This window comes from Myotis nattereri (genome assembly GCF_964212035.1).
Source record: "Myotis nattereri genome assembly, chromosome: 12".
NCBI lineage: Eukaryota > Metazoa > Chordata > Mammalia > Chiroptera > Vespertilionidae > Myotis > Myotis nattereri.
This window is the reverse complement of record NC_138087.1, coordinates 82961463-82970716: the sequence shown is the minus strand read 5'-3', so window position 1 is coordinate 82970716 and position 9254 is coordinate 82961463.

Genomic DNA, 9254 nt, shown 5'->3' with positions numbered 1-9254 from the left:
CAGCCCCGTAAAGATGATATTATGGTACAAGCCATTATGCGCCGCGCTGCCTATATATACATTTCTAAATGGCTCGGCAAACAGCAGCCTGCTTACGGGCAGGGCCGGGAGCCGGTTCATTTGGGGTAACAAATGGCCCTTGATTTGATTTTAAATGCAATGACAGCCGAATTTATTTCTTATTTAATCGCTTCCCCGCGCTGCTGCGAGCGGGCGATATTAAACTGCAGCAGCCGCTCCCCCGTCAGCGCGAGGCGGCGCGTAGATTATGTTTATGGGGCCGAGCGAGTCGCCGTGCGGAGCGCGGACCCGAATGGGCGTTCTGTCATTTGTACAGTAGCTTATATCATGGCCGCCTCCCGCTCCCCGTGTCTCAGTAATAAACACGCGGGCAACGTGGGTCTCTCTGCATTACAGACAAACCGTCTTGATTCCGTAGTAAATATTGCTATTAATCCCGAGCCGTCCGCGGGCTCGCGCGGATGAAGTGGGCCGCCCTGGGCTCCGTCCACGGGCAGCCAGACTCCTCGCCAGGCCCTGAGGACGCACAGTGGTGGGGCACGTGCTGGGGCCCTGGGCGTCCACTCGGGGGGTGCAGACAGCAGCCTCCCAGCTCCCGGGCTGTGTGTGAGGGGCGGGTGGCTGGTCTGGGGTTCCATTGGCTCGGGGACATCCCAAGGCGGCCAGTCAGTGGCGGCGGTGGGAGGGGCAGGAGATGGTGCCCGATGCCCAGAACCCCGGTTCATACTCCGCGCGGCCGAGGCAGCATCCGCCATTCCCTCCAGCACCCAGGCCCCTTCCTGTCCAGGCCACCACCCCCTCTCCTCCCAACCTGCCCTGGGGGTGACAAGGCCTTCCCCCCAGGGCCGCTCACTTGGGGGCTTCCCAATCCCCACCCGGGAGCCTCCCTACAGAGGGGGACCCACTGACGCTGCGTTCAGGACCCCTGCAAGCCGGTGGTCGGGGACCACCCCTGCCAGGCTGAGTCTGTGGCCCCGGACAAGCCCCACCCCTTGTCCTCATGCCACCTTCAGGCCTGGCTCCGACCCCAGGCCCTGGAAGCTCCGCAGGGAGGTGCTGGAGGGGCAGTCTGAGGAGGCCTCCTGGAGGAGGGGCCGTGGGGAAGGCCCTGTGTCCCTGTGAGGAGGCGGGAAGGAGCCAGCCTGGACGTGAGGGGGCTGGGAACGCGGAGGAGGGCAGGTGGAAGGGGCAGGTGCCGGCTCAGAGCTGGCATGGCCGCCAGGGAGGGTGCCACGGGCTCCCCGTGCTGGTTGCTGGTGGACAGCCACGGACACGCCAGGGGACGGCCACACACTGCGCTCGGCACTGGACACTCAGAGTGACAGGTGTCCCCTGAGAGGCGGAGAGGGGGGCAGAGCCAGCATCACACCCGAGTCAGGCCGGAGGCCAGGGCCGGCTGGACCGAGGATGGGGGGTGGCCACGGCCCAGTCCCGCCTGGCGGGCCGCGGGGCCAGGCTGATGCCCTGGGCTCCTGCACCCCAGCCTAGGGTGGGCGGGACCCGTCGTCATTGCTTCCTTCGCCTGCAGGCCAGAGGTCCGGGGCCTGGGCTGGGACAGTGTGTCTGGGGGGCCGTGCCGGCAAACCGGCTGCTGCGGCTGCAAGTGCCCTGGGAGGAGGAGGGGGCGGCAGCCGCCTGGCCGGGCCCCAGGGAACACCGTGTTCCCACCACCTCCTTGGCAGGGGCCCGATCTGAATGCGGGGCCTGTGCCAGGCCCAGGGCCGGTCCAGCGATGCCAGGCTGGGGGAGGGGAGGCTGTGAGCTCCCAGCAGCCCCCCCTTAGTTCCGTGGCCTGGGGAGGTCCCCCCAGAGCAGAATCGGCTGGATGAGGGGCCCCTCAGAATCCCCCCGCCGCCCTGAGAGTTCTGGTCTTGCTGGTGGGGGTGCAAGGGGGAGCGGTTAATTTCTAGAAGCCACCTGACGGGCAGCACCCCATCTCTGTGCCTCTGTTTTTCTGAGTCAGTTGGCCTCGTGCCCCAGGTGGGAGGGGTGACCACGTGAGAGACGGCAGGGCACAGCCCGGTGGTGCCTGCACTCTGCTCCCCCAGGGCCTCCCCCACTGGCCAGGTGGCCCCAGAGACTGGACACCCCGGGGCAGGAGGGCGGAGTGGCCTGGGCACTCATCCTGCCTCCACTCCCCGATGGCCACAGCCGTGGGACCAGGAGGGACCCTCCGTCCTCCCCCAAGAAACAGGATGGACGCCTGGCTCCGGGCTGACGGGCTCCTGTGAGCTGGCTGCACTCTCAGCCCAAGGAGAAGGGAAGACGGCTGAGGCACGTGCTCCCGCAGGGCTAGGGGGAGGGCTCCAGGCAGCCTGGGTGCCCGAAATGTGCCAGGTCCCAGGGTCCGGAGGGGTCGGGCGGGGGCTGAGCCAGCGACCGCCATGTGTGGACACACGTCAGCCACGGTGGATCTGAGGGTCCAGGACAGCCCCCCTGTGGTGTCTGGGGGTGCACACCTCCTTGAAGGTGGGCACCCTCCTGGGAACTGACTGGATGAGGTGGTCAATGAAAACCTGGTTGAAAATGTCTTGGGGGGGGCCTGGCTTGGGGTGGCTCGGTGGTTGAGCATCGACCTATGAACCAGGAGGTCAGGGTTCGATTCCCGCTCAGGGCACAGGCCCGGGTTGTGGGCTCGATCCCCAGTGTGAGGCCTGCAGGAGGCAGTCGAGCAAGGATTCTCTCATGACTGATGTTTCTCTCTCTCTCCCTCTCCCCTCCTCTCTCTGAAATCAATAAAAACATATTTAAACAACATCCACATAGTTACATACTCTCCTGGGGTGTCGGGTAAGACGTCCCCTTGGGCAAGTCATGGCCTCCTGACTGGACGCTGAACCCAGGGCCTGTGTGGGTCCCCTCAGCCCCGGCCCCCAGGCCCCTGTCCCCCACCCTCCCTGTGTCCAAGCCCCTCGGCTGCAGGACCGGATGCACAGGTGGGAGGCACCTGGCCGGAGGAGGGGCCTCGTCTCGGACACGAGGGTCCCGCAGGCCTGGGGTGGAGACCTGGCGATCGAGGGGCGCGTGGGTCTGGCGCTCCGGGCGGACGGGCGTTTGGAGGGAGGGTGGCTGGAATACCCACATTTTAACCCGTCACCATGTGGAGAGTTTTGTTATGAAAAACACCAGAAAGCCATTAATGTAAATCATGAAATATTCAGCAAGGAAGTCGCTTAAATGTCTCGTGTTCCCAGAACCGGTGCCGGAGGCTTCCTGCATCAGGCGCCCGAACATCAACTCTTTGGTGCATCTCCAGGGCCATTAGCTCAGGCTGGGCATGAGGTCATCGCTTCGGACGGGCCTCGCGCAGGGCGGGTGACGGGGTGGGTGACAGAGGCCTCCGCGCGGCCGCCGCCTCCCTCCCGTCGCTGCCTCGACTCCCGCCGGCTGCCCCCACGGTTCCAGCTCCCGCCGATGGCCCGCCACCTTCCCGCCAGCCACCGCAGAGCCCGCGCTGCCTGGTCACGTGGTCTCACTGGGCTTCTCCTGACGCCTCTGTCGCCTCGTCCTGACAGTCGAAGGTCGTGTGGCCGGGGAACGTCCAGGGGAGGACTCGGACCCACACCCGTGGGATCTCAGCCCCCACCTGCCCTCCCTGAACAAACACACGATAACACAAAACGCGACAGCGCTGGGCGCAAAAGAAGATGGGGCCGTGGCCGGTGTGGGTCAGTGGCTAGAGCATCGGGTTGTGGACTGAAGGGTCCTGTGTCGGAGTCCGGTCAGCGGCACACACCTTGGCTGCAGGCTCCTCCCCAGCCCAGGCCCTGGTCGGGCGCATGCAGGAGGCAACCCATCGATGTGTTTCTCTCACATGGATGTTGCTCTCTGTCCTTCCCTGTCTCTTCCATTCTCTCTAACAATCAATGGAAATAGCCTCGGGTGAGGATTAACCACAAAACCAGAAGCTGGGGACAGCCCGTGGGACGCTACCATCAAACACACTGAGAACTACATCTGTCAGGGAGGATGCGGAGGAACTGGGGCGCTCGGGCCGCGATGGGGGAGGAGAGCCATGTGGCGGTCCCTGAAATATTGAACATAGAATGGGCATGGGACCCAGCAACCCCACTTCTGAGTACACCCCCCCCCCCGAGAACTGAAAGTGGGTCTTGAGGAGACACTCGCACAGCCACGCCCACAGCATGAGCCACAAAGCCAAACGTGCAAACACCCCGTGTCCCCTGACAGGAACGGGGAGCCAAATGCAGCCTCTGCACGTGAGGGCGTGCTCGCCAGCCTGAGCCGGGGGACGTCGGGGCGCGGCCACCCCAGGAGCGACGCGCAGACGTCGTGCCGAGTGGAAGGAGCAGTCACACGGGACCGTCCGGTGGGATCCCACTCGGGGAGGACCCTGGAGGAGTCAGACCCACGGACAGGAAGGAGGGGGGGGGCTGGGGGAGTGGGGGTGCCTAGTGGGGCAGAGCCAGTGTGGGACGATGGAGGGTCCTGGAGAGGGGACGGTGGCCGGGCAGCAGTGTGGACGTCCGTGAAGCCGCTGAGCCGTGCGCTGGACGTGGTTCCGTTGGTCGCTCTCGTGTCACGGATGTTGCACCACAATCTCCTTGCTATTCCTCCCCCGAGGGTATTTCCCATCGCTTTTTCGGAGGGAGTGGAAGGGAGGGAGGGAGGGGGAGGGAGAGAGAAACATCGATGGGAGAGACACATCACCAGGCTGCCTCCCGCCTACGCCACGACCGGGGTGGGGCGCGCCGGCCGCCCAGGCGCACGCCTGGACTGGGCATTGAACCCAAGACGCGTGGGGAGCGGCGGACACGCGTCACTGAGCAGTGCTGGCCCGGGCACCTCACGTTCAGACATAAATTAAAAAGCAGACGAGCAGGTGGAGGGTGGGGGCGGGAGGATGGTTGGAGGGGGCGGCCAGGGGCGGCTGGTGTTTCAGCACCTCGGAGAGAGGCGGCGCACCTGCCGCAGGCGGGACCTCTGGGCGGGGCTGGGCCCTTCTTCTTCTTCTTTTTTTAAATATATTTTTATTGATTTCAGAAGGGAAGGGAGAGGGAGAGAGAGAGAAACATCGATGATGAGAGAGAATCATGGACCGGCTGCCTCCTGCACGCTCCCTGCTGGGGATCGAGCCCACAACCCGGGCACGTGCCCTGACCAAGAATCGAACCCTGACTTCCTGGTTCATAAGTCAACGCTCAACCACTGAGCCACACCGGCCAGGCTCTCGGGGCTTCTCTTTTAAAAAATGTATTGCCCTGACCGGTGTGGCTCAGTGGGTGGAGCGTCGGCCTGCGGACTGAAGGGTCCCGGGTTCGATTCCGGTCAAGGGCATGTGCCTTGGTTGCGGGCACATCCCTGGTGGGGGGTGTGCAGGAGGCAGCTGATCAATGTTTCTCTCTCATCGATGTTTTTAACTCTCTATCCCTTTCCCTTCCTCTCGTTAAAAACATCAATAAAAATATTTTAAAAAATGTATTGAATTGATTGGTTAATAAAATTATAAAACTCTGGGCTTCTTCACGCCCCCCACAGACACTGGGTCATTCCTGCCCAGGCAGGGCCGCAGGTGAGGCAGCCGGGGAGGGGAGGCCGGGGGCCCCCCCGGTGCTCCCCTGTCCGAGACCCCCTTACATTCTCACCTGGGGTGGGGTGGCCCCGGCTCCCGGGATAGCTCCTTGTTCTCGTCACAGGGAAGCAACGGCATTTAGGGGGGCAGGCCTCGTGCATGAGCCAGCTCTGCCCCCTGAGACCCTCTGGAAAGGGCTGGCGCTGTCTCTGTGACAACTCGCTTCAAGCTGCACAGATGCCATTTCATGGGGAGCACGCTGCTCCGAATCCAGGCCTCAGAAGGCCCGGCCCCGGGGACTGTCCTCACGGCCACCCCAGAGAAGGTTAGGGACCTCGTGGCAGGAAAACTCCTCTGGTCCTGGGCCAGCCATTTCCTCCCGGCCACCGATGGCTCCGTGTGCCCCCGCGGTCGCCTGGTCGCCGACCGGCACGCTCTTCCCACACTGGGTGCGCTGGCTCGCTCGCGTGGCGACGGGGAGGGCAGGCTGGCTGAGTGCTCGGAAGGGTGACTGGTCAGTCCCGTCCCGGCCACTGGGCTGCCACACTGCGGCTGCCAGCAGAGGGCACTGTGGGCCCCTGGACACCAAATCCCATCTTCACCAGGTGAGGAGGGACCACGGGATCCCTGGCAGATGCACATCGATGCAGGTGAGCCTGTGTCACTCCCTCCAGTTTCCATTCATTCATTCATTCATTCAGTCAAGACGACCGGAAACCTGGCAGCTGCCTGCTCTCCCTCGTGCCCCTTAGGGGTTGGGGTGCAGAACGAACCTGTCGTGGAGGATGAGGGGGCTCTGAGCCCTGCCCCCATGGCCTGATCTGGGGGTACTAAGAGGACCCCAAACTCAAGCCCGTCGAGGGGCGGCGGGGTGGGCTCAGCGGGGGTACAGGAGATGGGGGGGCTCGTGCTGCGGTGGTGCGACTGTGGCCCAGCCCACGGAGGGGCTGCCCAGAAGCAGGAGCCAGGGCGGACCTGCTCAGAGCCTGAGGCGCCCAGGCTGGGCAGGGCACACGGGCTCCCCACTCAGCAGGGTTCCGTTCCCCACGGGCCAGGGGAGGAAGGCCTGGCACCCCCCCCCCCGGGCCCCCAGGGCTGGGCTGGCTCTCCTGGGGATGGTCTGGCCGACTAGGACAGTCACCGCGTCCCGTTATTTGGGGGCCTGGAAAATTCCTACGCCTGACAGCGAACTTAAAGATGAAATAACAAGTCTGTTCTTTCATGAAGCAGATTGCGACGCCAGAATATTCATGAGCCGTGGCTTGGCGGGAAGTGGCAGTGGCCGGAAGACGATCATTTGGTTAAGTCGGCAGCGGAGGAATTTAGGGAAATGGACCTGTCACTCCGAGGAAATGGGTGATTAATACTTTCCTGTTTGCGGGGCCTGAGCGGGCGCATTTAATGTAATAATTCATTAACCTTGGGGCCAGGCGTTTCCCGGGTTCCGGGGGCCTGGCTCCTCCGTGGCCCAGCCCCACACGTGTGGCTGCACTGACCTCCCCTGGAGCCTGGAGGAGGGTTGGGAGCTGGAGGGAGGCTTGCCTGCTGAGGGCACAGGCCCACACCCCACACTAGCAAATGCCCGGGACCTCAGTCAGGGGGTGATAGGGTGGCCCCCAAACTCACCTGCACGGGAACTCACGATGACTTTATGTGGAAATCAGGTCTCTGCAGGTGTGGTTAATTAAGGGTCTCAAGGTGAGGTCACCTGGATTAGGGTGGCCCTCAATCCGATGGCTGGAAGAGGGGAGGACAGGGGGAGACGAGGCAGGCTGAGTGACACCGAGGGTCCTGGTGACACCAGGGGCTGGGGGAGGCCATGGACAGACCCTCCCTTCCAGCCTCCGAGGGACCCAGCCCTGCGGACACCTGGCTCTCGGGCCTTTGCGTGCAGACCCAGGAGGGAGTGAATTCCTGCTGCTTGGTGCCCCCTGGTCTGTGAGACTCTTCCCGCTGCCCCAGGACCCTCCCCATTTGGTGACCCTCGAAAGGGGTGCTGGGGCCAGGAGAGGGGAGGTGGGGGGAGGACGTGGGGCTGATGCTGGCTTTTGCTGGGAACAGGATAAGTGACCAGACACTGCCCCTCCTCTCTCTGGGTTTGGGGTTCCCCCCCGAAGGGGGTGGTGGGGCTGCTTCCTCTTGTTGGAATGCACCCCCAAACTGCCCCACCTTCACCCTCTTGATGCCTGGTGGGCTCCTGGCCATCCTTCACTGCCCAGTTCCATGACCTCCCCTCGGGGTGCTGACCAAGCTGCCATGTCCTCAGAGTTTGGCACCCCCCCCCCCCCCCCCGCTACCAGGCTCCCAGCAGGGCCCTGGAGAGGAGCAGTGGAACCCACTGTCTAGTCCAGTGATGGCGAACCTTTTGAGCTCGGCGTGTCAGCATTTGAAAAACCCTAACTTAACTCTGGTGCCGTGTCACATATAGACATTTTTTGATCTTTGCCACCATAGTAAAACAAAGACTTATATTTTTGATATTTATTTTATCTATTTAAATGCCATTTAACAAAGAAAAATCAACCAAAAAAATGAGTTCGCGTGTCACCTCTGACACGCGTGTCACAGGTTCGCCATCACTGTTCTAGTCAGTCCCCTGCTCCTCCCCAGTCCTCGCTGCCCCAGCAGGACACGGCTCGTCCCTGCCCTCCCGTGGCCATCTTCAGGAACTGCTAGCGGCTGCTGTTGGAGGATTGGGGCAGGGCCCCCTCACAGGGGTGGGACGCTGGCCGCAAGGAGAACCAGGGCGGGTGCCCCTGGGCCAGACTTGGAGTCCCCTTTGCCAGGAACCCTCCTGGCTGGTGGCTGCCCAGGGCCCAGGAGCTGAGTCAGTGCTCAGGCTCTTCTCAGAGACGGTGGGTGCTGGGTGGGAGCCAGGGCCGGGTGGGCTCGGCCAGCTCTCCTGGATTCAGGCCTGTGTGTTCAAGTCCCTCTCAGCTACATCCCCCTGGATGTCCCCTGCACCTCCTGGTAACCACGTGCAGGGCTGGGCCCAGCAGGCTTCCCGCCCACCTTCTCTGTGGTGGCACCGATGGCGCCCTGCCACCCGGCTGGGGGATTCCTGTCCTTCTTGGTTTTGCTCTTGTTGACCCTGCCGGCCTGGGTCCCCTCTGTCCTCTGAGACTGTGTTGCAGTCAGCACTTCTGTCTCCAGCAGCGAGAGACCCCCATTCCCAGGAGCGCATCCTGGCCTCCAACTCGATCATTACTGTTTTCCGTGAGCAGCGGGTCTGGCTCATGGCGGCAATGAGTAAACACTAGACAAACTGAATCCGGACGTGGTTGGAAATATCGCCTGGGGAAACGGAGGGCGTGTGTATCAACTGTGTGAAGAGTAAATGCCTGGGGGTGACAGGTGCTGGGAGGGCTCCCCGTAAACTGCCAGCCCCCGGAAACAACTCATCTCTGTGTCCTGGGTCCTGTGTCCCACTCATCGCTGCTCAGTCAAGGTTCCTGAATGAGTGAAATGAGTGCGTGAAGGTTGGTCACCTGGTCGGGGTCGGGCCCCAGTGGCAGCACTGACATCTGCCACCCCGCAGAGAGGGTGTGCACAGAGGCCCTGGGCGGCTTCCGCTCCTACGGGTGCCCACAGGCCGGCCCGAGTGTCGTCAGTGTCTCTGCAACCGAGCAGAGGCCAGATAGAGCGGAGGCTGGATAGGGGAGGTTCGGAACAGACGCTGCACGGCTGACAAGGCCCCAGC